This window comes from Sminthopsis crassicaudata, chromosome 3 (genome assembly GCF_048593235.1).
Source record: "Sminthopsis crassicaudata isolate SCR6 chromosome 3, ASM4859323v1, whole genome shotgun sequence".
NCBI lineage: Eukaryota > Metazoa > Chordata > Mammalia > Dasyuromorphia > Dasyuridae > Sminthopsis > Sminthopsis crassicaudata.
This window is the reverse complement of record NC_133619.1, coordinates 48226169-48232731: the sequence shown is the minus strand read 5'-3', so window position 1 is coordinate 48232731 and position 6563 is coordinate 48226169. Positions and strand designations below refer to the sequence as shown.

General features: G+C 36.6%; 1 pseudogene; it reads right to left on the bottom strand.

The window, feature by feature from the left end:
- Positions 1 to 236: 236 nt before the first annotated feature.
- On the bottom strand, positions 237 to 3695 carry LOC141561865 (spermatogenesis-associated protein 2-like; annotated as a pseudogene).
- Between the last annotated feature and the right edge of the window lie 2868 nt (positions 3696 to 6563).

The following is a 6563-nucleotide window of genomic DNA, read 5'->3' as shown; positions in this document are numbered from 1 at the left end:
AAAATAAAATTGAGTAGAGTTGGGGATGGGATGAATGTAAAGAGTCTAGCAAGTCCAAGTGCCAACTTGTAAAGGAAGCCTGGTTATTTCTCTCCCTCTTAGTGAATCACAAAATATGCATCAATGGAAAGATCTGATAGCAATGTGGATCCCAAGGTGTGTATAGTGTGGATGAGGACACGACAGAGGGGTGAATTGTTATTCCTTATAGGCCAGCATAGCTCTACTTTCTGATGTCAGTGAGATTTTATCAAGAAAATCAGAAAATATATTTTAGCTTTTTGTGTAGAATATGCAAGTTTGAGTCCATACCCAAGAGGGGAGAACTGGGTTGACTTATAGTTGAGTATTAGATATGAATCTGCATTGCTCACTCTTTGCATCATGGGTTGTAGTGGTAAGCAGGGAGGAAGGTACCACATAAGACTTTTGAACACATGTGTTAGAAACCCCTGACCTTTGCAGAAATCATAGCAAGATGCATCTATAGTCTGGGATTTTTGAGTAGAGGTGAGATGCCCTTTTCAGAGCCCTGAATCTGTGTGGTATACAGAAAATTCTACAGTAAAGATCCCATGGGATCATGGGAGTCTTGTTTTATGGGGAAACTGTTCTGTTTAGTGATTAGATAGGTGAGTATGGTTTGACATCATTGGCAGAATGAGGGACCATGTATGAGACATTACATGTAAACCCACAGCTTTGGAACTTGGAAGAGGTGGTTTCTTTAGTGGGCTGTATATGTGTATGGTGAAGAGGATTGGAGTCATTTTGGAATAGCCACACAGCTGGTTTGAAAGAATCTGGTCTGCTTTATATCTTTGTAATCAGAGCTATGTAAACGTCTAAGTCATCTTGAGGGGAAAATAAGTGTTATATGGGTAAGATGGCTCAAAAATGCCATTGGGATTCGAGGAGAGGCACAAATTCATCAGGGCAGCTATTTTGGGTGTTGGACATGGTCAGGAAATAAGGAGATGGTCAAATAATTTCATCTTTGATGTCATCTTCTCCTGAAGACTCTTTCCTGAGCCTGAGTGAAGCCATCAGTGGTGGCTTCCTACTTTCCCAGTAATTATAGTTAAGTGTCTATGGTCTAGAAAGGTTTATTGACTTAGTGCTTGAAGCAATCCTTTTCTTCTTTCTTTCTGGCTGATTTCTGAAAAGTCATTCATTCCATAGAATCAGTGCTCCCACCTCTTCATGGCATCAGAGCATCCCCTCACATTTTCACTTCTGTGCTTATGCTCATTCCCCACAAGGATCTCTGAATAACTCTTGTTTTTACCTGGAAGTATATCTCAAGCAATGCTCACATTCTTCCTTTGCCCAAAAACAAAAGCTGAAGAGACCTTTTTCACCTACTAAGTTTCTACCTGTTCTTTGAATCTGAATGCACTTCCAAGATACTGGCATAACCAATGTAATTCAGGATGATTCAGATGTCTTCTTCTAATAATGTTGATTTCACATAATACAAGTTCCTGTGTAGGTCTGTCTTGAATAATTCTGGTTTTCAGGAGACTGCTTTCTTCTCAAGGCATGGCAAGGAGGCTGCAGGAAATAGAAGAGCACTCACTGCTCCAGCCACCTGAGGGGAGTGAGATCCATACCCTGAGTGTCAGAGATGACTGGGAAATACACAGACTAGAAGTGATCGGTCAATTCAATATTTAGGGAGTTGTTTTCTTCAATCAATTCATCCCTTATTTGGAGGACAGAAAGTTAGGAACAGGACTGGAAAGAAGAACAAGGCAGGATGACATGGGCCATTCCACAAATTGAAAGTTTCAGAATTCACCAATGAGAGAAAGAACTTGTAAAGGAATATTCCAGGCTGAAAAGATCACAAAGAAGACACATTATTTTAGGACAAGAAGGACCCAGGTGCTGTATGAAATTTCTAAACTAGTTAGAAAGAGAAAAACAACAACAACAACATAGTTTTGAATTATAGAAGATCAGGAACAGAGAAAGGAAGATAAATCCTTGGGATTTTAAGTGAAGATCAGAAGTTAATACACTACAGACCTAGAGTTTTGAGGGTTGGCTTTTCCAAAGCATAGGGAAGAGATAGAGTTTCATATATGGGCAACAGCTAGTAGCTTAAATGGACTAGAAGGGAGACCATCTAAAGAGTAGGAATGAAAAACAAGACTGGGAAAGTAGTTGAAAGTGATATTGAACAGCACTTTCAATATCAGGGTTAAGATTTTGCATTTAATCCTAGTCAACAGGGAGCTAAGTCTTTTGAGGAGGACAGTGACATGATCAGGTATTCCTAATAAATATATAGAGAATTTAAAATTTATTAAGTAATTTGAATCTTATCTCATTTGATCCTCTCAACAACCTGATAGATAAATGCTATCATTATTATTATTACCATTTTACAGGTGAGGAAATTGAGGCTAATAAAAGTTAAGTGACTTGCCCAGGATCACACAATTAGAATATGTTTGAGATTCATGTCTTCCTGAAGGCTGTTGAAATTTTGATCAGAACTTCCTTGAACACAATCTTTCTTCCTACCCCAGTGATTCTCTTGTACTATCTATTGCATCAATTAATGTCTGAGTATTCTTTTTGTTTTTGTTTTTTTTTAGGAGAAAGATATCATTTTAAATGTTTATAATAGATAGTTATCCCATTGGTATACTCTCTTTGGCATATGCAAACATTCAATTCTAAGCTAGAATTACCCTTGTTAATATTAGCAAATGTCAGGAGACCTAATACCACCCAAAGCAATATAGTTTTCATTTTTAGGAAGTTAATATATATATATATATATATATATATATATATATATATATATATATATATATATATATATATATATATACACATGTGTGTGTGTGTACATATACATATATACATATTTATTTATTTAAACTCCTAGCCTCAAATCCCTTTAATGTCTATCATTACTACTAATTTAATCTTCCAGGGCTAAAGAGAATAAGTCAATTTTTTTTTCTATGCAACAAAGTTTTCAAATACTTAAAAGCAGCTTTTATATTTCCCACCTAAGTTTTCTCTTATCCAGACTAAACACAACAGTTCTTTACACCTACAGTTTCTACCTTCCTTGTTCCTTTCCCCAGCATTCCTCCTTCATTCTTTTCTTCTCCTCCACGTCAGATTCTCATCTGACATGAACTCAAGACCTTTCATCTTTTCAGCTATTCTTTTTAAAATGCTTTTGAACTTTATGGTGATCTTCATAAAAATGTAGTATTGATCACTGAACACAAGAATTCAGATGGAGTCTGACCAAGGCAGTGTGCAATGAGATTATTGTCTCCCTAGTAGCCTTTCTTAAATGAGCCTAAGATTTCAATAGCTATTTTGACTATTATATCACACTATTGTTTTATATGAAGCTTGAAGTTCACGAAAACTTCCATGTCTTTACAGATAAGCTGCTATCTAATTTTACTTAACCCAATGTAAGACCTCAAATTTATTCTTGTTGAATTTCAAACTCTTGAATTCAGTTCAATGATCAAGTATATCAATAATTTTAAGATTCTGACTCTCTAATGGAAGTATCCAGCTGTACATCCCCCAAACTCAGTGTTCCTTGGCCTTACAAGAGGCTCTCCTTTTGTGTGTTCCTTACCTTTATTCACATTTGCTGTATCTTCTCTGTCCTGTGATATGACCTTGGCTGTTGACTTTGAGGACTCCATAGGGCATATGTGTCTCCAGACCATTAGCCTAGTCATCAAAAATCAGTAAGGAAAGTTTAAGCTCTTTAAAATTCAGTTGTGATTTCTGTGGGTTTTGGAAAATGTAACCATGGGGGAATCAGTGAATGCACAATAAATAGTTATAATCATAATTGATTTTGGAATATTGAGAATGTAAGGAATTCTAAGAGTTGTTATGAAAATCAAATGCTGTAAAATGAATAAAGTGCTTTATAGCAACATAGGAGACAGGGCATAAGGATACACACAATAGGAAGCTGAAATTTATGTAGAGTTAAATATAAAAGCAAAAAAATAAAGCAAGCCCAATTATGTAATGCTCCAGTATCATGTTTTCTTGTATAGTAAATTTAAGGTAATAGATATAGAATGAAAAGGGCTTTTGAGATGACCTTGTATTATCTTTTATAATTTGCAGATATATTACAGGTGAAGAAACTAGGGGAATTTTCACTTTGAAATTCATTCTTTTCAAGTTATATAATCACTTACACAAAGTAGACCCCCAAATAACATCTCTTATGCTTCAACATGAAGAATTTAATTTAAAACATTTTTAGAAAGACACCTAACTTTGAAAATAAAATCTTTGAAGAGAGATGTTCAAGTTCTTCCTGTCTCTGTCTCTCTAGATATTGCAATGCCCTGCGTAGATATTGTTATATAGATATAGGCTCCAAAGTTAGGACACCAGAATGACAATATACTTTCTGGAAACATATCAACAAAGCCACTAAGGACAGTTTTGTACATCATACTCAGGCTTTTCAGTTTTTACACAAAAACACTTTGACTACATTCATTTTTTTTTAAAGATTGAATTTAGTCAGTAAGAGTGTTTTCTGTTATAGTTCTTGTTGGTGCTGCTATTGAGATGCCAAATAACTGGTTTGAAGGAAAGTTTCACATTGAAATTCATTGTTTTCATGTCACATAATCATTTAGGCAGACAAGGTAGAACCCCAAACAATATATTTCCAACCTTTAACATGTGAAATGAATTTAAAGCTTTTGAGAAAGTTACTGAACTTTTAAAATAAAATCTTTAAAAACGCATGTTCAAATTATGTCATTCAATCTCCCTTCCTCCCTCCTCCTCCTCCCTCTCCTTCTCCTTTTTCTGTCTCTGTCTCTCTGTGACTCTCTCTCTCTCCCTCTCCCTCTCCCTCTCCCTCTCCCTCTCCCTCTCCCTCTCCCTCTCCCTCTCCCTCTCCCTCTCTCTCTCCCTCTCCCTCTCCCTCTCTCTCTCCCTCTCCCTCTCCCTCTCCCTCTCCCTCTCCCTCTCCCTCTCCCTCTCCCTCTCTCTCTCCCTCTCCCTCTCCCTCTCCCTCTCCCTCTCTCTCTCCCTCTCCCTCTCCCTCTCCCTCTCCCTCTCCCTCTCCCTCTCCCTCTCCCTCTCCCTCTCCCTCTCCCTCTCCCTCTCCCTCTCCCTCTCCCTCTCCCTCTGTGTCTCTCTGTCTGTGACTGTCTGTCTCTCCATCCCTTTCTCTTTTTCTCTCCCTCCCTCTTCCCACTCCCTATTGCAAAGAAAATCCAATTACATTTGCCAAGCACTATTATGGGAAATATACTGTCTTAAATGTTGATAATGCAAAAATAAAATATAAAAAGTTCTTGCCTTTAAGGAGTGTATGATTGTGTTTGTGTGTGTGTACACGTAGAAAATGTATTTAAACACAGTCCAAAGTAACTTATGGGAAATGAGTAGAAATCATCAGATTGATTAGAGATTTCAAGAGATAGAGATGCATGGGAAGTAATTCCATTCTTAGAACTTGATTTGCACAAATAATTAGAGGTATGACAAGATGAGGCAAATTTGAGGAATGAATAATTTTGAAACCAGTTTGTTTAAAATATGGCATTTGGTAAGGGGGTTATTATGAAATAGAATGGTAAAGATAAGTTTGAGCCAGGATGAAGACCTTAAAAGCCAAGATAAGAATTTTTTAAAATTTTATGTATTGTGGAGCTCTTAAGAATTTTTGAGCAACAAAAAGTTATCAAACTGTGCATACCCTTTGACCTGACAGTGTTACTACTGGGCTTATATCTCAAAGAGATCTTAAAGAAGGGAAAGGGACCTGTATGTGCAAGAATGTTTGTGGTGGCCAGAAACTGGAAACTGAGTGGATGCCCATCAATTGGAGAATAGCTGAATAAATTGTGGTATATGAATATTATGGAATATTATTGTTCTGTAAGAAACAACCAGCAGGATGATTTCAGAAAGGCCTGGAGAGACTTCCATGAACTGATGCTGAGTGAGATGAGCAGGACTAGGAGATCATTATATACTTCAACAACAATACTGTATGATGATCAATTCTGATGGACGTGGCCATCTTCAACAATGAGATGAACCAAATCAGTTCCAATAGAGCAGTAATGAACTGAACCAGTTACACCCAGCGAAAGAACTCTGGGAGATGACTATGAACCACTACATAGAATTCCCAATCCCTCTGTTTTTATCTGCCTGCATTTTTGACTTCCTTCACAGGCTAATTGTACACTATTTCAAAGTCCGATTCTTTTTGTACAGCAAAACAACTGTAGGACATGTATACATAAATTATATTTAATTTATACTCTAACATATTTAACATGTATTGGTCAACCTGCCATCTGGGGGGGGGATGGAGGGGAAAAATTAGAACAAAAGGTTTGTCAATTGTCAATGCTGTAAAATTACCCATGCATATATCTGGTAAATAAAAACTATAATTAATAAAAAAAAGAATTTTTGAGCAAAGAAGTGATGTGAATGGATTTGGTAATTAAAAAGATTAATCTGGTAGCAGTATTAATAGTATATTAGGTTAATGAATAACATTATAGGAAGGG